Here is a 24,317-nt window from a genome sequence, read left to right on the forward strand (position 1 = left end):
TCAATTTAACTGGCTTTCTTTGAATGTTATTGCTATGAATCTCTAGGATGCTACATACTGATGTCATTGTTTCTATGATACTCCTCTTCCATGTCCTCCTTGTTATAAATATCTACCAATAGTAATATATCTAATCTCTTCATCACCATATTGTTTACATGGAGTTTGAACAGGCAGTTGCCAATTATAATTCTTGTCAAAGAGGCATGGCTTTTATTTTCTGGTGAACAACAGCATGCTATTTACAAAGAAATACATTATATTTCTCTCAATCATTTCTTTAAATGAAGCTTAGGACCTATGTGTTCATTTTTCAGAGAGAAACATTCCAATGACTCACCCATTAAAAGATCTTTTTGCCCAAGTTCAGACCTCCAGCTAACTTAATTTGAAGAAATACCTATGTTGTCATTCTTCACAAAACAATATACAAAGAATTCTCCCTATAAGGTGATCTATATCCAAATATTGACCTCTAAATCAATTGAAAAGATCAGAGATAAATAGTAATTTGACATTTAAACACAGAATTCAAGAAAAGCATACAAACTTAAACATGAGTGAGAAATCATTTTAATAGTATTTTATTTTTGAAAAGAGAAACTATACAATTCTAAACAAGATTAAACAGTTTGTCCTTCTATATGAGATGATGATAGCTGTAATGTTTCAGAACTTTATTAGTACTAGGATTGTTTGATGGGATCTATTAGAGAGAGGGGTTGAATATAATTTTATTATGCTTCGGTAATTTCATAAAAATGGTGGAATGGTGCAAAATATGCATTGGAGCAGTGGAGAAGAGAAAAGAAGAATGTGGAAAAAACCATTTCATACAAATAGGGTGGACCTAAAAGTATTTATACAATCAAGGGGATAATGGAAGAGAGGGTATAGGAGGAATTATTGAACCTAACCTTTGTCTGAACTAGTTTAAGGTGGGAGGAATATACATAAACAAAGCTGATAAAGAAATTCCTTGGGGGCAACTAGGTGGAGCAGTGGATAGAGCACCAGTCTTCAATTCAGGAGGACCTGAGTTCAAATCTGGTCTCAGACACTTAACACTTCCTAGTTGTGTGACCCTGGGCAAGTCACTTAACTCCAGCCTCAGGGGGGGGAAAATTCCTTTTAATGAACAAAAATGTAGGATGGAATGGGAATAAAAGGAAGCAAGGGATAAGAGAAATGGTATATTAGGAACATATTGATGAGAAGCAAAAGTGACTAGGAACATATCGTTAAAAAGAGAAGGATAATTATAATAGTGTAGTAGGATAGGAAGAAATGCAGAATTAGCAATCATAACTATGAAGGTGACAACACCTAAATCAAAACAGTTAGAAGAATGGATTAGAAACCAGATTTTATAAACAAAAACAATATAATAACAAAAAACTAAACTAAAAGCAGAAAGATATACATAGCATTAAATATAAAGATTGTATCAGAATCTATTCTCCTTCAGCTGTAAGAAAAAATAAAGAGTCAGTAGCAGCTAGGTGGCACAGTGAATAGAGCACTAGCCTGAAGTCAGGAGAACCTAAGTTCAAATGTGAACTCTCGACACTTAACACTTCCTAGCTATGTGACCTTGGGCAAGTCACTTAACCCCAATTGCCTCAGCAAATTAATAATAATAATAATAACAACAACAACAAAATAAAAGATCAGAAAAACTGATTTTGATCTTAGTGAAGGCAAAAGCAATTTAGCCTAATTAGAAGAATTAATCAGATAAACTATTTTTCCCTAAAAGAGACCAAAAAGAATGAATTAATATCAGTACTAATCACATATGAGCCAAAGGGCACAGCATTCAATTTCTTGAAGTAGAATTTAAATTGTATAGTTGAAAATAGGGAGTAAAACTATAGTAATGAGGGACCTTAGGAAAAATCCCTCTCAATCCCAGATAAATCAAATCACAAAATAAGTAAGAAAAAAAAAATAAAAGAAATGAATAGAATTTTAGAAAATTTGATATGCTAGATCTCTAAAGAATGTTTAACAGGAATAGAAAAGAGGAATTGCACCTTCACAAAAACTGACAATATCTTAAGAAATAAAAACAACATAAACAAGTACGGAAATGCAGACATATTAAATGCAACATTGTCTAAATATAATGAAATAGAAATTATAATGATTAAGGCCTTTAAAGCATAGATTAAAATTAATTGGAAAACAAATCCTTAAAAATGAGTGGGTCAAAAACCAAATCATAATAATAATTCGATTAAAAATATGATGAGACAAATTACCAATTTTTTTGATACACAGCCAACGGAATACCTTGGAGAAAACTATTCTATATATATATAAATAAAAGAGAAACAACAGATCAAAGAATTGAAGATAAAAATTTAAAAGCCCTAGAAAAACAACATTAATCTCCCCCTCTAAATGGAAAACTGAAATACAAATTCTAGGACTCAAATATTAATTATTAACCAATTATTAATAAAATTGAAAGAGAAAAAGTGGAAATTCCAAATAATTAAATTATTTGTTTTTAATTTTATTCTCTCTAATAAGAAAACACTGATTTCTGAAGTTAAAATGACAACAATGTTGAAGGGACATTACTTCTTTACTTACAATTTAAAGCTATTAGTATCTAAACTGTATCTTACATCAACTCTAAATTTAATAAGTACAAATTTCAAATGGTTCAAAAGTGATGAATAGAGAAAAAAATCTCATGCTTTCTAAAAGGAAAGTCACTTCAAGAAGGGTAGAATATTCTTGAGAAGAAACTCGTACAAACACAAAGAAAAAAAATCCAATGATATGGAGAAAGGACAGTTAATACAAAAAAAAAAATATTTAGTTTTGATTATATGTCCAGAATTTCATTAAACACTGTGTATAGAAGAAAGGCAAAAACATGATCCTTGTTCTCAAGGAGCTACATACTAATTGGGGGGAGGAGAAGGGGAATTATCTTACAAATAATTATACACATGCTAGATAGAAATCATACTAGAAGAAAGAGTAATCACAAAGAGGCTTATATAGAATGAAAGATTTGAAATGATATTTGAAAGATATAGGGATAGCACGAATCAAAATTGAGGAAGAGCAGTATTCTAAGACAGAGAAACAATGTAAAATCAGAGTTGTAAGTCTGAGTTTCATATGCAAAAAAATAAGAGATAGGCTAAATAATAGAGCTGAAGCTTATAGGATATATATATATATATATATATATATATATATATATATATATATATGAAAGTAAAATGCATCTTTAAAAAGATAAGAAGAGGTCTTCTTGTGAAGGGCTTTAACTAGAAAAGAGAGGATATTATGCTTGATAAATCTTATAGGTGAAAATCTCTGTAATCTAAATATAGGTGGATTGTAGTGAAGATACTAATCTAATCCAATAAATATCTAAAATAATTACAATAATAGATACAATAAATACCTACTTGTGCCTATTATGTGATAGGTATATGTGATAGGCAATATGTGGTGGGATTATACCTAATGAAAAGAAAGACAGCTTCTGCCTTCAAAGAGCTTACAATCTTAAGGGGGTAGACAATACACAACATGAAACAAGAAAGTGATACTCTTCTTTCTTTCCCCATATTGATCCCTTAGTGAACCACTTACATTTCATACTGTCTTTTTCTCTTGAATCCCTATTTCCACTTATATCATTGATCACTCTTACTGACTTCATTCCTGTACATACATTCCTGAAAGTATTTGTAAAAGAAATACTGCAATTGTTCCCTCTGAATGCAATATAAATCAATTTTGCATAATCCTAATTAATCTCTTGCTGATGCTGGCAATCTTTTTTTAATTCCCAAATTAACTTTTATTTAACTTTCCAGTGGTTCTTTTTATTTTTTTATTTTATTTTATTTTATTTTTTTTTTTTTTTGAGGCTTGGGTTAAGTGACTTGCCCAGGGTCACACAGCTAGGAAGTGTTAAGTGTCTGAGACCACATTTGAACTCAGGTCCTCCTGAATTCAAGGTTGCTGCTCTACCACTGTGCCACCTAGCTGCCCTCCAGTGGTTCTTTTCAAACATTTCTTTTTATTACCTTTCAAACCTCTCCTCAAACCTAACCTTACCTGTTTTTTATCTTTTCTTTTACCTAAAAAAAACAAAATCCATATTTCTAGAGTTTCCTTTTCACTGCTGATTTGTACACTTCAGATACCTTCTCCTACTATCTCCTCCTTTCCTCTATTACTCCTTTCTCAAGTTAAAAAACAAAACAAAACACAAACAAACAAACAAACAAACAAAAAAACCTCTTCTCTTTCCCAAGGCAAAATACTCTCCCTTCTCTATTATCCCACTTTATTATTTCCATTCAATGTTTGCTTACTATTTCCTTACTATCTACAAACTTCATTGCAAAAGCAGTGAAATAAATAATAAATAAATAGATAAATAAATAAATAAATGGAATTTGATCCTCATATTCTCATTTTTTGCCTGATATATCTTTTGTGTTTTTGTGGTTAAACTCTTTGAAAAGCTCTTAAAAGGTGCTATGTATCCTCTTCTTTCACTCTCTATAACATCTTCCAAACTTATCATTTAATTGAAACTACACTATTCAAAGTTACTAGAAATCTCTCAATTGCCAAATCAAATTACTTTTTTTCTTATCCCTCATTCCGTCTCCTTCTTGAACTCCCTATATTATTTAAAAATGTTATTCATTTTTCTTTTTTCTAGACATTTTCTTCTCTTTAGATATTTAAGACATTGCTCTTTCTATTGCTTTTCCTTCTATACATCTGATTATTTCTTCTCGATATCCTTTGAGAGATTTTTTGTTCAAGAAATTCTAACTAATATTGTATGTTCTATCAGGCTCCATCCTGCAACTTCTTCTCTTGACCCTATCTATTACTTTACTTCAAGGTCCTGTCATCTTCCATAGCTTCGGTTATTAGTTGTATGCTCATGATTCTCAAATCTATACATTGAAACTCTAACCCTTCTTCAAACATTCAGGCTCATATCCATAACTGTTTATTATATATTTTCAACTTGATATGCTATTCATTTTAAATTCAACATGTTCAAAATATGATTCATTTATCTTTTCCCAAAAAACCTTTTTCCATTTCAGTCTTTCCTAAGAAAGTAGAGAGCTTTATCATCCTCTTTATTCTTCAGCTTTGCCATCTAGTTATCACCATTGATTTTTCACCTTCATATTCACAAAGACTTTTATCTTTTATCTTTGCAGTATCTCTCAAATATTTCCTTTCTTTACTCAGAAGAGTAAAAAACACTTCAGGACAAGACCTCATCTCCTCACTCCTATAATATTGCCACACTCGGTGGTTGGTCTGGACTGTTAAAAATCTCTTGTCACTTCAGTACGTCCCTTCATTCAATGTCACCTCCTTTTATTCAATAAATTACAGAGACTCTTTATCAACAACCAAAATCAAATTCAAAAATCTTCTTTCACATGCAAAGCCCTTCACAAACTAACACCACTTCTTCAATTTTTGTATATGTTGTACCATCTCTATTAGGACCTATGTACTCTTCAGTTTAGTGAAAGTAGTCTTCTTACTGTTCCTCTTTACAAACAAGGCATACCACCTTTCAACTTTGGTTATTTTGCTGACTCTGTCATATCTTAAATACTGTCCTTTTTCATTTCTTCCTCTTGATTTTCCTAGTTTTCTTCAATTTAAGCTAAAATTTCACTTTCTACAGGGTTTTTTTTATTTTTCTTAATTTCAGTGCTTTCTTTTAAAAAAATAATTTTCTATAACCTATATGTAAATTGTTTGTACATGTTGTTTACAAGTTCTCTACCTCATTACAATGGAAACTCTGGAAGGGCAGGATCTGTCTTTTGTCTTTATGTCTCCAATATTTAGCACAGTGATGTAAGACACTTAGTAATTGGTCTTTGATTAAATTGCTTATATGGAAGGTGAAATAAAGAGAAGTTAGTATAAATTCTTACACCTAGATTGACCACTTTAAGGGACAAGACTATTTAAAACAATAGGGAATTAGACAGAAGGATTTTGATGGAGTGTTTGGAGAAGTTTAAAATATATTGTGTTTAATTTATCTATGGAAAATCTATTCAAAATATTTAATGGGTACTTATAGATATGAGACTAGATGTCAGGAAAGAGGTCATTCCTTGATTCTTGTCAATGTCTTACCTAAAGTATATAGCATTTCCTCTCATCTAAATGTATTTAGATTAGTTAGAAATAGTGTTACCAAACTCCATTTACTACTGCATAGTTATGTCATGTCATTTATAAATTTAAAAAATTATCAATATTTGTCCCTAAACCACATTTTAGACTAAATTTTTATTCTTGTTTTACATATAATCTACATTCTAGCTGAATTGCAATTGCATATTATCCAGCTAACAGGTTTTACTTCTGATTTCTGAACCTCAGCTCATTAAATTCATCTTTTTCAGAATACTATTTCATTTCTGTTATTTCCAAACATATTCATAGGATAAGATGTTGTATAAATTAACAGATTAAGTTACTTAATAACATTTATATGTTTAACTGTTTTTCCTTGTTATAATGAGCTTAAGAGCTACTGGTTGTAATAGAAATATTCTCTTATCACCCCAGTCAGAAATGATTTCTCTCCTTGATCATGCTTTATAAGCACATTATTGTTGACATTTATGTAATACTTTAATTTATTTTATTTAATTTCATCATTTGATTATGGGCATAAAACAAATCCAAAATAAAATTATTGCTTAGTAGACAGGGGGAAAATATGTTTCTGAAATTCTTAGTCATGAGTTGAACAAATACATGAATGACAAAGTTTGAATGAGTGGATGTATCTGTGGGTTACTAAGAAATAATAGAGGAAGATTCAATAAAAGCTAAATAAAGGGGTTCCACTATAGAAAGTAGTGTTATGAGACAAAAGAAGTGGAGGTCAACACAAATGTCAAACACATCTCAGGATAAAATTACAAAAAATAATTAAAAGGGGAGGCAGAACCAAGATGGGTGAGAGTAGACACTTCTCTATCTGATCTGCTCTGACCTTCTTTCAAACCAACAGTAGATTAAGCCCTGAACTAGTTTTGTGTTAGGATTACAAAGTGAGAACTCAGGTTGTCTAAACAAGTCTCTAGTTCAGAGTTCACATCTTTAGGAGTTTATACTTCATACTCGTTATAAACTTCATAATCGTTATAAACAAAGTTTCTCTTTGTGTGTCTCATTGTCTCTATATGTATGTCTGTCTCTCCAAGTTGGGGAGGCAGATAAGAAACAAAGATAAGAAGGAAGTTCTTCTCTAGAATATAATGTTCTCTGGGAGCAGGTTTCTTGGGGAGCTTCTGGAGGCAGCCTTAGTATCAGTTCAGTGTAATAATCACCTCAAATGCAACCAGAAGTTAAAGTCCAAATCCTTTACTGTCTCTTCTAAAATCTTATCTCCTTCACTTGGGGCTCAAGTAGTTTTCTGGAGGCCTTCCAGATCTCAATTTCAGTGTTCTCCACAGGACAGCCTGCCACCACTTCTCTGTCTTCCTTCTTTCTGCCCAACTTGTGAATCTTCTCAGCTGAATCCTGGCTCTGAATCTTCTGAAATTTCTCTGGGAGGAATTTGGGTGAAGGAATTGTATCTATGTATATTCACAAATATTCATAGAAATATGCACATGCAAAGGTCTGGACTAGCTCCTCTGAAGGGCTCAGAATAAGCCCTTGCTGCACATTGGGTGCCAAAATGTAAAGTTCTTGTTGTCTCTCAATTGGAATTCTTCTCTGGGAGGAGATCTCTTTTCTGTATAATCTTTTCTCTGTGAGCAGGTTTCTTGGGAGCTCTGAATCTCCTCTGGCTCTTGTCCTTCCCCAATCCAGACTGCTTGTCCAAGCCCAATGTTGTCTTCTTTTATCCTCCAAGAGAATGGACATTTGAGAACTCAGGGGCTTGTGGGAACTCCTTCAACCAATGAACTTGTTCCCTTTAAAGGTTGTGTAAACTCCTTTTCAGAACTCCTTTTTAAAGGTATAAACTCCTTTTAATGTAAGGTGTAAAGGTGTAAAGGTGTAAACTCCTAAAGGTGTGACCTCTGAGCTAGAGAATTGTTTAGACAATCTGAGTTCTAACCTTGTAATCCTAACAGTTTTGGAATGACAAACTCACAAATATTTGGAGTACAACAAAACAAATATAATTTGGAAGAACTTTGGAACAGGTCTGTTTCCACTGGGCAAGGGGACAGTCTGCTGAGCCCAGACTTTAGTATAGGGAGCCCTGGGCAAGGAGGTAGGGAGGAGAGCCAAATTGTTGCAGCTGCCAAGAAATTTAATCTGAGGCTCTTAGGCGACTCTGTCCTGGTTGCAAGTGGGTGGTTTAGCAGATTTGCTCTAAGACACCCAAAGCAAATACAAAAGGCAAACTGAAAGCCACTGAAACCTGGAAGAACAGAGGAACTGACTATGATTTCTCAGCACCAGGAGTCATTCAGTAGAGTTGCCAAAGGACAAATTGCAGCAGCTGTTGACTCTTTGCCTTAAGAACAGACCTCAAACTTTAAAAAAGAATTGAGCAAAAAAGCAAAAAAAAAAAAAAAAAAAAAAAAAAAAAAAAAAAAAACAACTTTGAGCATAGACTGTTAGACTGTTTTTATGGAGAGCAAGAACAGACCTCAAGCTTGAGGTTCCTAAAGGCAAATCAACTCCAGATGAAGTCCCAAAGGATGATATAAGCTTCTCCCTACTTCACAGTGCTTTATTGGAAGATTTCAAAAAGGATCTTAAAAGAGATTTTAAAAAATGGGGAAAAATAAATCAGATCTTTGTAAAAAGGTATGGAAATGGAAAAAAATTATCCGAAGAAAACTCTTTAAAAATAGATATGATGAAGTAGGAAAAGCATATGACTCTCTAAAATAGATTTGATGAAATGGGGAAAAAAGCATATAACCTCTTAAGGAATAAATAAAAAAAAAAAAACAATAGGTTGAAAAATAAAATTTATGACATAGAAAAAAAATTGCAATGAACAAAACAACTCATTTAAAAATTTGATTGGCCATATACAAAAGGAGTTAAAAGGGTATCTGAAGAAAATAATAAACTAAAAATTAGAATCAAAGAAATCCTGACCTCAGATCAAGCAAAGGAAAAATTATATCTAGTTAAAACATATAAGAAAGGAAAGTATATCTTGAAAAAGGTACCATAGGTAATGAAGCAATATCAGTACTAAACATATATTCACCAAATAGTACAGCATTCAAACACCTAGAGAAAAAGTTAAGAGAACTATAAGAAGAAATAGACAGTACAACTATACTAGTGGGTGATATTAACCTTGCTCTCAAAAATAGATAAATCAAACTATAAAATAAATAAGAAAGAAGTTAAGGAGGTAAATAGAATTTTAGAAAATTTAGATATAGCTATTTGAAAAAAAAATTGAATGGAAAGAGAAAGGAGTTTACTTTTTCTCAGTGGTTGATTGAACCAATACAAAAAATTGACTATGTATTAAGGCATAAAAACCTCAAAATCAAATGCATAAAGGTAGAAACAGTAAATGCAATTTTTTTTCCAAAACATGATGCAATTCAAATCACATGCAATAAAAGACCAAGGAAAAATAGTCCAAAACTTAATTGGGAATTAAATAAATAATGAATGGGTGAAAAAGCAAATCATAGACACAATCAATGACTTCATCCAAGACAATGATAATAATGAAACCACATACCAAATTTTATGTGATGCAACCAAAAGTATTATTAGGGGAAATTTTATATCTCTACATACTTTACTTGCATAAAATAGAGAAATATATCAATGGATTAGATTTTCAAGTAAAAAAGCTAAAAACCCTTAAATAAGTATCAAATTTGAAATTCTGAAAATAAAACGGGAGCTTATTAATATTGAAAGTGGGAAAACTATTGAATTAATAAATAAAACTGAATTGGTTTTATGAAAAAATACATACATCATTAGTTGATTTGAAAGAAATTTAAATTCTTGATAACAAAAATGAAAAGGGAAATGAAAAAGACATTAGAGCATAATTAGGAGTTATGTTGCTCAACTATATGTCAATAAATTTGAAAATCTAAGTGAAATTGAGGAATATTTTCAAAACTATAGATTGCTTAGGTTAACAGAATAAATAAATTATTTAAATAGTCCCATTTTAGAAAAAGAGATAGAGAAAGCTATTAATCAATTCCCTAAGAACAAAATCTCCAAGGCCAGATGGATTTACAAGTGAATTGTGCCAAACATTTAAAGAACCATTAATTTCAATATTATATAAACTGTTTTTGAAAAAAGGGAAAGGAGGAGTCATACCTTATTCCTTTTATTTCACAGATATGGTGCTGATACCTAAGCAAGGTAGGATGAAATTAGAGAAAGAAAATTATAAACAATTTGCCTGACGAATATTGATGCAAAAATCTTCAACAAATTTTAGCAAAGAGATTACAGAAAGTCATCCCCAGGATAATACACCATGACCTAGTAGGATTTATATTAGGAATAAAGGACTAGTTCAATATTAGGAAAACTTTTAGCATAATTTTCTATATCAATGACCAAATTAACAAAAACCATGATTATCTCAATAGATGAAGAAAAAAGTACTTGATAATATCCAACACCCTTTTCTATTAAAAACATTAGAGAGCATAGTAATAAATGGAATTTTTATTAAAATGATCTGCAACATCTATTTAAAGTCATCAACAAACATCAGATATAATAGGAACAAACTAGAACCTTTGCCAATAAGATCAGGGGTGAAACAAGGTTGCCCACTATCACCACTGCTATTCAATATTGTATTAGAATTGCTAGTTTTGGCAATGAGAGAAGAAAAAGTGATTAAAAGAATTAGAGTAGTTAATGAGGAAACCAAATTATCACTTTTTATAAATAATATTATGGTATTCTTAGAGAACGCTAGAGAATCAATTAAAAAATACTAGAAACAGTTCACAAATTTAACAAAATTGCAAGATACAAAATCAATCCACATAAATCATCAGCAGTTTTATATATTACCAACAAAGTACAGTAGCAAGAGAAGCAAAGAGAAGATCCCATTTAAAATAACTGTTGATAATACAGAATATTTGGGAATCTATATGTCATTTTAAAGTTATGGACTATATGAACACAAATACAAAACAATTTTCACACAAATAAAGTCAGATCTAATCAGCTGGAAAAATAGAAGGTGCTGAAAGCATATATTAAATGACAATACTGTCTAAATTAATCTACTTATTTAGTGCCATTACAATCAAATTCCCAAGAAATTATTTTACAATTCTATAAAAATACTAACATAGTTCATCTAGAAGAACAAAGATCAAGAATTTCAACAGAATTAATGAAAAAATGCCATTTAAGATAGCCTAGCTGTGCCAGTTGTAAAATTATATTATAAAGCAGTGGTCATCAAAACCATTTGGTACTGGCTAAGAAATAGAGCAGTCGATCAGTAGAACAGTTTAGGTTCACAGAAGAAAATAGTCAAAAACTATAGCAATCTAGTTTCTGACAAGCCCCAAAACCTTAGTTTTTGGGACAAGAACTCATTATTTGACAAAAACTGCTGGTAAAATTGGAAACTAGTATGGCAGAAATTAAACATTGATCTATACCTAATACCTTAAATCAAGAAAAGGTAAAAGTGGGTTCATAATTTCAACAGAGTAATATTATCAGCAAATTAGAAGAATATATTATAGTTTACTTCTGATATCTGTGGAGAAGGAATGAAATTTTTTACCAAAGATGAGCTAGAACTCAATATTGAATACCAAATACATAATTTTGATTATATTAAGTTTAAAAAGTTTTTATACAAACAAAATTAATGCAGACAAGATTAGAAGGAAAGCAATAAATTGGCCAAAAATACATTTAAGGGTTCTGATAAAGGCCTCATTTCTAAAATAAATAGAGAATTGACTCAAATAAAAATAAAAAAAATCAAGCCATTCTCCAGTTGATAGTCAAAGGATATGAACAGACAATTTTCAGATAATGAAATTAAAATGATTTCTAGTCATATGAAAAGATCCTCTAAACCACTATTGATCAGAGAAATGCCAATTAAGACAACTCTGAGAAACCAATACATATCACTCATATTGGCTAAGATGACAGGAAAAGATTATGACAAATATTGGAGGGGATGTGGGAAAATTGGGACATAACTACATTGTTGGTTGGATTGTGAATGAATCCAACTATTCTAGAGAGCAATTTGGAACTATGCTGAGAAAGTTATCAAACTCTGCATACCTTTGGTTCAACAGTGTTTCTACAGGGCTTATATCACATAAAGATATTAAAGGAGAGAAGGGGACTGACACGTGGAAAAATGTTTGTGGCAGCTCTTTTTGTGGTGGCAATAAAATGAAAACTGAGTGGATGCTCAACAGTTGGAGAATGGCTGAATAAGTTATGGTATATAAATGTTATGGATTATTATTGTTGTATAAGAGCCATCAGCAAGATGATTTTAGAGAGGCCTGGAGAGAGTCATGTAATGTTCTTTTCTAGAATATAATGTTTTCTGGGAGCAGGTTTCTTGGGGGGCTTCTGGGAGCAGCCTTCCTTTCAGTTCAGTGTAATAATCATCTCAAATGCAGCAAGGAGTTAAAGTCCAAATCCTTTATTGTCTCCTTCAAAATATCCTGGTTACAAAGACCCCAGCTTTTGGGTTAAGAACTCACTGTTTGGCAAAAATTGCTGGGAAAATTGGAAATTAGTATGGCAGAAACTAGGCACTGGCCCACACTTAACACCTTACACCAAGATAAGGTCAAAATGGGTTCATGACCTAGGCATAAAGAATGAGATTATAAATAAGTTAGAGGAACATAGGATAGTTTACTTCTCAGACCTGAGGAAGATGAATGAATTTATGACCAAAGAAGAACTAAAGATCATTATTGATCACAAAATGGAAAATTTTGATTGTATCAAATTAAAAAGTTTTTGTACAAACAAAACTAATGCAGATATGATTAGAAGGGAAGCAATAAATTGGGAAAGATTTTTGCAGTCAAAGGTTCAGATAAAGGCCTCATTTCCAAAATATATAGAGAATTGACTTTAATTTATAAGAAATCAAGCCATTCTCCAATTGATAAATAGTCAAAGGATATGAAAAGACAATTCTCAGATGAAGAAATTGAAATTATATCTAGACATTAAAAGATGCTCCAAGTCCTTATTAATCAGAGACATTCTAATTTAGACAACTCTGAGATACCACTACACACCTGTCGGATTAGCTAGAATGACAGGGAAAGGTAATGCACAATGTTGGGAGGGGATGTGGGAAAACAGGGAGATTGATACATTGTTGGTGGAATTGTAAATACATCTGGCCATTCTGGAGAGCAATTTGGAACTATGCTCAAGAAGTTATCATACTATGCATATTCTTTGATTCAGCAATGTTATTACTGGGCTTATATCCCAAAGGGATTTTAAAGAAGGGAAAGGGACCTATATGTGCAAGAAGTTTGTGGTAGCCCTCTTTGTAGTGGCCAGAAACTGGAAACTGAGTGGATGCCCATCAATTGGAGAATGGCTGAATTAATTGTTGTATATGAATATAATGGAATATTATTGTTCTGTAAGAAATGACCAACAGGATGATTTCATAAAAGCCTGAAGAGACTTACATGAACTCATGCTGATTGAAATGAGCAGGTCCAGAAGATCATTATATACTTCAAAAACAATAGTATATGATGATCAATTCTGATGGATGTGGCCATCTTCAACAATGAGATGAACCAAATCAATTCCAATAGAGCAGTAATTAATTGAACCAGCTACAGCCAGTGAAAGAACTCTGGGAGATTCTACTACATAGAATTCTCAACCCCTCTATTTTTGTCTGCCTAAATTTTTTATTTCCATGATCTTATGATGAAGAGCTCAGTCTATACCCAGAGAGAAGATTATGGGAACTGATTATAGTTCACAACATAGGATTTTCACTTATTTTGTTGTTGTTTGTTTTCGTTTTATTTTGTTTCTCATTTTTCCCTTTGTGATTTGATTCTTCTTGTGCAGCAAGATAATTGTATAAATATGTATGCTTCTATATATGTCTATATATGTGCCTACAGATATTTTTTTTACCATTTTAACATATATTAAATTCCTTGTCTTGTAGGAGAGGAGGCATGGAGAAGGGGGGCAATAAGAATGTGTGGGCATATATTGACCTATTTTGGTAATAGAGAAGGAATTGCAAAAGGTCAAAGAGAAGAAAAATCAGTTTTTCTTCAATATTTGACTTTAAGAATAAATTTTCTTTCATATGGGTTCCTTTCACCTCCTATTGCCAGAATGAGTAGTTTATGAATAAGAAAGGCAAATAGGCATTTTATATTCCAGAAAAATAATTTACCTATTTCTTTTTCATCATAATTGTTAGAGTTTAAAGCTAAAACTCTCTGGGGAATATGGACTCAGGTAAACACATGCCTTGTCCTGCTCTTGCTCCTACCTACCTATTCTCTAACTTAATTCATTTTTTTTTTTTTGAGATTCCTCTTATACTATGAAACTCGGGCCTGATTTTCAAACATCATGTTACTCCCAGTTAACTATGACCTTAAAAGGAGAAATGTGAAAATGACTAAATGGACTGAGATCTATAATGGCAAAATTAGCAAAATCCCTATTATTAATTTCAACCCAAAAAAGGATAATCTTGGCAAAAAGAAAAGTCACAGACTAAATTGTTACTTTAGGACCTTTTCAGCCTTAATTTATATTCTACATCTTTGCATAAGGCAATTTATTGGAGAAGAAAAATTGTGAAAAAACACGAACATAATTTGTGAGAAAATAAATGTATTTTGTTTTTAAATATTAAAAAAACAACTGGTAGACATTTTTTCAAATACTTATGATGGTATCAGCTTAATTTTTCAAAAAATAATTATATCTAAAATTGTACTTAGTAAAAAAAAAATAAGAATTTGCAAAAAAAAAAATTCTTTGTTTTGAGAAACAATGCATTTTCTTTGTGATTTCCTAAAATCACAACTTGTCTACTGCATGGGACATAAGTATTGAGAACATTATATTCCCGTTTGATTACAGGAAAGCTATAGTTCTAACAGATTATATAAACTATCAAAAGTCAAAATTTGTAATCAAATCTCATAGGATTGTTTTCTGTTGTTAATTCCATTTCCTCTTATTTCCTTCATGTTCTAATATTTGACATATCAATACCAAATAAATTATTTTATTATATTTGTGACTAACATTCATATTTTAACAATTGATATAGAAACCTAACATGGAATATGGAAATCAATCTAAATTTTACACCTTTTCACACCAAGCCAATCCATCAACTTTTTGCTGCCACTTTGTAGATGTTGTTTGAAGGGGAACAGAACACTTGTGTAGATTCATTGGCCCTTGGTTGTCCAGGTTCATATTTAAGCTAGCTGTAGGACAATGTGTTATGAATTTGATGCAAATATATTTAAGTATGTAAGCTCAAACTTTTTTCCAGCAAATGGCCAGCAATTGAAAATCAGAGTGCACTTATATGTGAAATTAGAAAGAATGGGTTGAATTAGTTTACTAAATTAAAAAAAAAAAAAAAAAAACCAACACTATAAAAAGCACAGAGAAACTGATAGTTTTCCATGAGGAAAAATTATCTAGTGAAGTTCAAATTTTGAAGTAAAAATCAAGGATTAATTGATTTGTACTTCTTTTTTCTTTATTTATTATTTCAAAATATAATACATTCTGGTAAAGAATATGATGTGCTATTTAGTTCAAATTCCTCAATTAAAAATATTTATTTGAAAGGATGAGTCATGAGAATGTGTGAGAAAGGTATAATGAAGAAGAATTCATTTTCTCACTTAAATTTGATAAAAAGTACAAATGAGTATTAGATATGACAATTGCATTTTCCCCTTTTAAAAGAATGGAATAATATCAATGGGACTTTGAGTTCATGGAGGACAAGGACATTTTGTCTTTTCTTTTGATGCTCAGTGCTTGCTTTATATATTCAGTGCCTGACATATAGGAAACACTGAATAATTGCCTATTGGATTGATACCTAGCTAGTTCTTTCTTTTAATTTTGATAAAATCTTTCAATAACTAGAAAATTATTCAATTATATTTTCCTAAACTAAAGCAGTCTGTCCAATTTATATTATAAGCACTTGTGTTTGAACACTTTAAATGAGACTCAATTCAAATGTTCTTGTGGTCTAAGATAACAATATTTCTTTATAACACTTACCAAGTAAGATATAGCAGTTTCACATTTTTGTGAATGCCCTCTTACATTGACAAATTTCTACTATTAATATTTTGCATTTTCTAAAAGATGTATTCAAGAATTGAAATAACATTATATAGCATTGCCAATCAACTCAGATAAAATGACTGCTTCACTTTGTGACCTTTCTTTATTATATGATGCTATCTGCTCCTGATACCAATTATCTTAAATCCACACTCAGCAAACTGACTTTCCATCCTATTTCCAGAAGTAAAATCCAATAATCCCTTATCAATCTTCAACTAGCTTATTCCAAACCATTTGTTTCATCAGATGTGTATGTTGTATTCGTTTTAAGATGTTGGCAACACTCCTATATCAACCATAAGTGCCCCAGATGGAATTGTGATACAACTCTCCAAAATTTAGTAGCTGTGGCTGAAATTCATCTGACTTTTATTGAATCTGGTCATATTTTTTCCACTATCAGTATTCCATCCATCATCTGCTCCTGCTGTGCCCACACCACCTGCTTAATCCATCTGTGCTGTTTCTGTAGCCATTGCTTGCAGTCTATGCTTTGCTTGGTTTCACATCTACTCAAGCCTGTTGCTTCTGGTCTGTCAAATGGGTATTGTAAACTCTAATTCATTTTCCTTGTTCATAATCTTGACTTACATAAGAATGAATGAACACCTTTCTTTTCAAAAAGTTAGGGTGTCATCATAATGTTTAGTGGAAGCTTTGTAAATTAAACATTGAGAATACAATTGGTTCAACATGTGTTCGGACCTGGATGCATTAGTATACCTTGAACAAGCAAGAGATATATTCAGATTCTTGTAATCAACTATTAATAGGCCCCTAATGGAATAGATATTATAATAAATTATTGAATATTTTATAAAGACAAAATTCTTTGAATAATTTGGTCACCTGCTGCAAAACTAAGTCAGCTTACTTAAGGATTGGTAATAATATATATTTATCTATTTATTTATTTATTTATTTTCTGGGTATGTTATTTAACAATAAGAACTATAAAAATAACAAATCATTGTTTAAATAAAAATCACTTTTTTTTATCTAAATGTATACTTCTACGTTTATTCACTGACTATTTCCCACATCCTCTTCTAGAAGAAAAAGTACTATTGCTTCAGTTCACGTAGACCCAGGTAACACAAAATATAATCTATTCATAATACCACTTATCAGGTAAAACAAGGGGGGAAAATCATATAATTGCCATATTTATATGTTCTTAGATGTTATCTCAACATCTCCAGGGAAGTCTTCCAAGAAGAGGATCATCCTTGTTCAAAATTCAAATGAATTTTAACTTTTACCTCCAAAATCATTTACTTAGTAATACTGATTCTGCTAGTAGCTATTCCCTATGTTATTCTACCTGATGTGAAAGACACATTAACACGCTCACATTCACTCACAAATAGGCTACATCTATACAGTCAGAATATTCTGTACCCACATAAGGCTATAGGAAGTGTGCACAATTAATCTCACACAGAAATAATCATTTAGGACAAAATCTAGTTTGACTTACATTGATGAATAAGTGAACCTCTTTAATTTTGTTGTTGTTGATATAGACAAAGTTATAGACTTGTTTAAATGGGATGTTTAAAAACTCTAAACCATCTCGGATAAAAAAAAAATCCCATATGTTTCTCTCTGTGCCTCTCTCTGTCTCTGAATCTCTTATCTTGCAAAGGTCTGTGTTTTTCACATTTTCAACCTCTCTATAATGTTTTCCCTTATTTCTTCTGATATTATTAACATGCTAAAATAGATTTTCATCACCTTTGTGCCTGAATTGTTGCAATTGCTTGATGGTAGATTTGTCTAACCCAAGTACCTACTATCTATAGTCTATCCTCCATTCAGTCATTAATGCAATTTTCCTGAAGCACAGGTAATACCATTTCATTTTCTCCTCAATAAACTCCAGTGGGCTGCTTATCACCTCAGGGATCAAATACAAAATTTTCTATTTGGAATTTGAAATCCTACATAACCATTTCCCTCAGTACATTTCTAGTGTTTGTGCACCTTACTCTGTGCCACTTGTTCGATTTAGTGACTCTGGACTCCTGAACGTTCTTCAAACAAAATGGTACACCTCTTGAATCTGGGCATTTTTTTTCTTTCTAGTCTCCTTACCTGGCATGGTCTCCCTTCTTATTGTAGACTACTGGTTTCCTTGACTGCCTTCAAGTCTCATCCAAAATCTTATCTTCTATGCAGGGATTCTCAAACTATGGCCCGCAGGCCAGATGCTGCCCACTGAGGATGTTTATGGGGCCTGCCGGGTTATGCCAAATGGGCTGAGGGGTAGATTCAGAGTGTGAGGTTTTGTTTTTACTATAGTCCTGACCTCCAACAGTCTGAGGGACAGTGAACGTGTCCCCTATTTAAAAAAGTTTGAGGACCACTGTTCTATAGGAAGCCTTTCTTAACCTCTCTAATTTCTAATTAGAAAAATATTAAATAATTTTCTGCATATAACTTTATTGTACCTTTATTGTTGTTGTTTGCTTATTTTCTCCCAATTAGACTGTGAGGTTCTTAACATTAGTTAATATTTTTTGTCTCTTTTTGTATTCCCAGCATTTAGCACAATACCTGGCATATAGTGGGAGCTTAATACCCATTTATTCCCCTCTATCTTCCTTGATCTCTCTCTGCCTCTCCCCCTACCTCTCTTTCTCTCTTTCTCTTTTTTTGCATGGAACAAAGAGAAAAACTGTTACCAAAAATGTTTGTAACCACATGAAACAAAACAGAGTTCATACACATTCCTTATGCCAACAATCAAAAATAAATGAAAGCATATCAGAAGGAGAAATGATAGCATTTTTAATGAGAAGAGATGTTGTGTTTTCTGTTTAAGTAGAGAATTATATATCTTTATATTTAGCTTGCCCTCTCCTCATACTCCCCCCAAAAAATCAGTAAACATGTTATATGTTCAAAGTTGAAACTAATTTCACATATAATTTTCAGTTTATCTATCAAGGAAATTAATACTTCCAAATTCAATGTGGAGGCAGCTAGATTATTGTAAACTCCTTGAGGGTAGTGAATGTCTTTCCCCTCTTTTAGTAACACTAGTACTGAGCAGTACTAAGTGACTAGTATAAATAGTTGGTACTTAATATTTATTGATTAATTGATTGATTCAATGGATAAATAGCTGGGCCTAAAGTTAGGAAGACCTAAGTTTAAATGTTGTTTCAGATATTATATAATATTTGGCAAGCCACTTAACTTATGTTTGCCTTAATTTGTAAAGTGGGGATAATAATAGCACCTGCCTCTCTGAGTTTACATTAAAATGAAAAAAAAAAGACATTTGCAAAGCACTTAGCACAGTTTCTGGAACATAGTAGGTATTGTGTGTGTGTGTGTGTGTGTGTGTGTGTGTGTGTGTGCTAATTATTTAATCATCATCATAATTAATTATTTATTAATTCACCTATATCTGATCTAGAGAATTGTGAGTTTTTAATATCTAATCACCAAGTCTAAGAAATATTGTAACTGATACTACATGATTTTTTAGAGGTATCCATGGTAGTAAAGATTACTTTACAAATTAGTGTTTTTTTTTTTTCAAAATCAAGACATTAACATTACTCTAGTGAATTTGAAATGCCCAATGCAGTATTTTTTTATTCTTGTGCAATAGAAATGATTTCAGGATTTGAATAAGTAAGGAAAAGGGTCCAGAGATTCTCAGGCAAAGGAAAGATGTATTTAATTAATTAAAAAAAAATAAGACCTACTTTCTACTGAGCACAAGGCGTAGGTGCTGGAAATATATAAACAATATGGCATCAGTCATTGCCTTCCAGGGAGCTTTTCTCCAAATAGGTTATACAGAGTATACATAGACAGGTGAAAAAGAGATAGTTTGAGGAAGAACAGGTATAACTTTGTGGAGTGCACAAAGAAGGCATCTTATTGAATAGCAAATAGTAGCAGTGCTCAACAAGTAAACTTAAAGGTTAGCCACTATGATGCAAACAAAGACTAGTGTGAAAACAGATCAGATTGGAGTAAAGACCCCTAGTGGGAAATACAATTGGTCAGGTGATAGATAATGGAATGTCATGATTCAAGGAGTAACTTTATGAAAGTGGAATTCTAGGAGGTTCATCTGGCATTACTGTGAAGGATAGATTGAGTATGAGAGAGCCTGGAGCCAATGAGACCAGCTATGGATTTGGTGTGGTAATTTAAGAGTAAGATGATAAGGGATTTGTTGGAAGTGGTAGCAATGAGAATGGTGAGAAAGTAATAAATTTGAGATATATATTGTTAAAGCAGGAACAATGGGTTTAGTGACAGATTCTGTAAAAGTTCATTTATCTTTCAATTCTATAGAAATATCCAGACACTGGTATACTAAAGCTTCATGTATTCTATTTTAAAATGGAATTCCCTGAAAACGAAATATTAAGAAAGCTAAAGATTTGACTCTTTTATGGATATTTTAATTATGTTGTCCCAATGAAATTCATAAGCTAAACATTGTCCTATTCAGCTTGTCATTCAGGGATTTGTTCAGAAAACTCCAGAAATTTCTGTAAATCTTAGCCAGCAAAGCACCTTCCTAAAATTCCTCATTATGTCATAAAGCATCTAGATTATGCAAAAATCATACATGGAAAGAATTATTTTACAGTGTAAAGGGCATTTAATTTATATTAAGGAAACATGAATCTTAATCCCAATTCTTACAATTACTCCTCAACTGAACTTTGAAAATGCAAATGTTGGTGATGAAACACATGCCATCTAAGATCAGTTCTAACTCTAAATTTGTATGTCATTTTGAGAAACATATTTCAAAAACCTTAAATTATGTGTTGTGTCATTAATTTTATTGTTACTTCTTACATGCATACATAGTAAAGGGAAAATTTAATTTTTAGTCAAAAGAACTGTTATTCAAATCTAAGGTCAGCTCTGGGACTTAGTAATTGCTTACCCTCAACAAAATGTTTCATCAAAACTTAATTTTTTCAAAGTCTTTCCTATATCTAAATTCTAATTGGTGGTAAATTCCAAATATACTACTTATTTCATTTTGTCACAAACTATAAAATGTCTATGGTTTGATCAGTGTAGGTTTTTCCTGCACCAGTGATGCAAACAATGTTTTCATTAATTTCTGAAGTAAAAAACAATTAACTTACTTTTAGATGAAATTTTATAATAAAGCACTATGATTTTGCTGGGTTAGTTTTCAGAAATTAAACTTAGAATCTATCTCAACCTGTAATCTATGATTTTTGAACTGACTACCTATTTTCATGGGTAGAGTGTTGAAACTAAAATTAATAAGGGTAGGAATTGAATACTGCCTCAAACAGTACCTGGGCCACCCTGAGGAAGTCCTTTAAGGTCGGCTAGTCTCATTTTTCTCATTTCTGAAATAAGAGGATTGATGTCATGACCCTGAATGTTTTTTTTTTTTTTTTTGGTATAAAATTTTGATTTTGTGAATGAGATGTATTATATATATATATATATATATATATATATATATATATATATATATATGTGTGTGTGTGTGTGTGTGTGTGTGTATACATATATATACATATATATATGTATATATATATATATATATATATATATATATATATATATATACATATATGAATTTCTAGCTTTAAAATATTATATCATAATACAGAAATCCTGAAAATGTTATTTTGGTTCACTAAAACAAACACATAAAAATATAAAGCACAAGCAGAAAGATATTTGCAGAAGACATGTTGCTATTAACTTTGAAGAAAATGTTATACTGTATTGAACTATCCTCCAAATATACATGCACATACACTTATCCACATACATATGAATAAAAGAATGTACACTTATACACATGTACATAAATTCACATACACATAAAAACAAATTTTAAAGATATAAAAATAAGATACTGGTGTGTCTTTCATATAATGTCATTATATACAGATGTATGTACAAAATTAGTTAAATGTCTTGACAAACTTTTTCATGCAACTCTCCACTAATACTACTAATGTGACTTAATTATAAAATAATTCCACTTAATATATATGTATATGTATATATATAATTTTGAAAAGCCTAGCAAACATTTATCTTCATATAAATAAATTTTAATTGAATTTATTGTGTATAACTTTATGTTGAAACTATGTTTTCAAATGAAAATGGAAATGATTGGTCTTTTATAAAACTGTTTCTTCTTGTAACATAGTAATTGTTGAATCTGGGCTGAAAACAAAAGGCAAAATGATAGGAAATTCTTGGTGTATCATAAAAAAATTCCTCAGTGACATGGTTTGGAACAAATTTTTCAGATCCATTTTGTATAGCATTCATTTGATGCTCCACCTCAAGGAAAGCTTCCTTTTGGGTGCTGGCCAATCGAGTTCTAGATCCACTGCCTTCTGTCAACACATGTGAAACAGACTGGCCACTATGTTTCTAGAAAGGCATGATGACTTTTAATGGAAGTGATCTGCTTCTCAATTTGGAGCATGCACATCGATTCTGCTTCTTATTCTTGTCTGCTCATCACCTAGCATAAAAAGCAGACACATAATAGTGTTGATTGTCTGATAAGATATAGTTGAAGAATGGGGATTCAGAAGTCATTAACTGGCCAAAGTGACTCTCTTGGCCTCTTTTTGACATGTCTACATAGAAGTTTAAAGATGAAAAATGATGTAAGCCTAGAATAGGGAGAGAGACAAGAGTGAAGCTTCATTTAACCTTTTTATTTTCTTCACAGATCTCAAAAGCATGCACTACACCCTGTTTTTTTCTTCTATGTTTGATGTATGTATTTCTAGAATTTAGACAAAATATCATCTGTGATGGCTGTGACATTCTGAGTTTCTAAGAAAGAGCAAACCACCAAAAGAAAGGGCTTTAGGCAAGTAACTTAACCCTGTTTGTCAAGATTTCCTTGTCTGTAAAATGAGCAAGAAAAGGAAACATAAGAGTGTTCCAAATCACTATTGATCAGAGAAATGCAAATTAAGACAACTCTGAGGTATCATTACACACCTGTCAGATTGGCTAAGATGACAGGAACAAATAACGATGAATGTTGGAGGGGCTGTGGGAAAACTGGGACACTGATGCATAGTTTGTGGAGTTGTGAAAGAATCCAACCATTCTGGAGAGCAATCTGGAATTATGCGCAAAAAGTTATCAAAATGTGCATACCCTTTGACCCAGCCATACTACTACTGGGCTTATACCCCAAGGAACTACTAGAGAAGGGAAAGGGTCCTGTATGTGCCAAAATGTTTGTGGCAGCCCTTTTCATAGTGGCTAGAAGCTGGAAGATGAATGGATGTCCATCAATTGGAGAATGGTTGGGTAAACTATGGTATATGAATGTTATGGAATATTATTGTTCTATAAGAAATGACCAACAGGAGAAATACAGAGAGGCTTGGAGAGACTTACATCAACTGATGCTGAGTGAAACGAGCAGAACCAGAAGATCATTATACACTTCAACAATGATACTGTATGAGGATGTATGCTGATGGAAGTGGATTTCTTCAACATAGAGAAGAACTAATCCAATTCCAATTGATTAATGATGGACAGAAACAGCTACATCCATAAAAGGAACACTGGGAAATGAATGTAAACTGTTATTTTTACCTTCTGAATCCAATTCTTCCTGTGCAACAAAAAATTCGGTTCTACACACATATATTGTATCTAAATTATACTGTAATATATTTAACATATATAAGACTGCTTGCCATCTGGGGGAGGGGGTTGGGGGAGGAAGGGAAAAAATCTGAATAGAAGTAAGTGCAAGGGATAATGTTGTAAAAAATTACCCATGCATATGTACTGTCAAAAAATGTTATAATTATAAAATAAAATAAAAAATTAAAAAAAAAAAAAAAAAAAGGAAACATAAAACCACTCCAGTATATTTGTTAAGAAAACCCCAAATGGGTGCCCATTGG

This window comes from Sminthopsis crassicaudata, chromosome 1, assembly GCF_048593235.1.
Source record: "Sminthopsis crassicaudata isolate SCR6 chromosome 1, ASM4859323v1, whole genome shotgun sequence".
In the NCBI taxonomy this organism is placed as follows: Eukaryota; Metazoa; Chordata; class Mammalia; order Dasyuromorphia; family Dasyuridae; genus Sminthopsis; species Sminthopsis crassicaudata.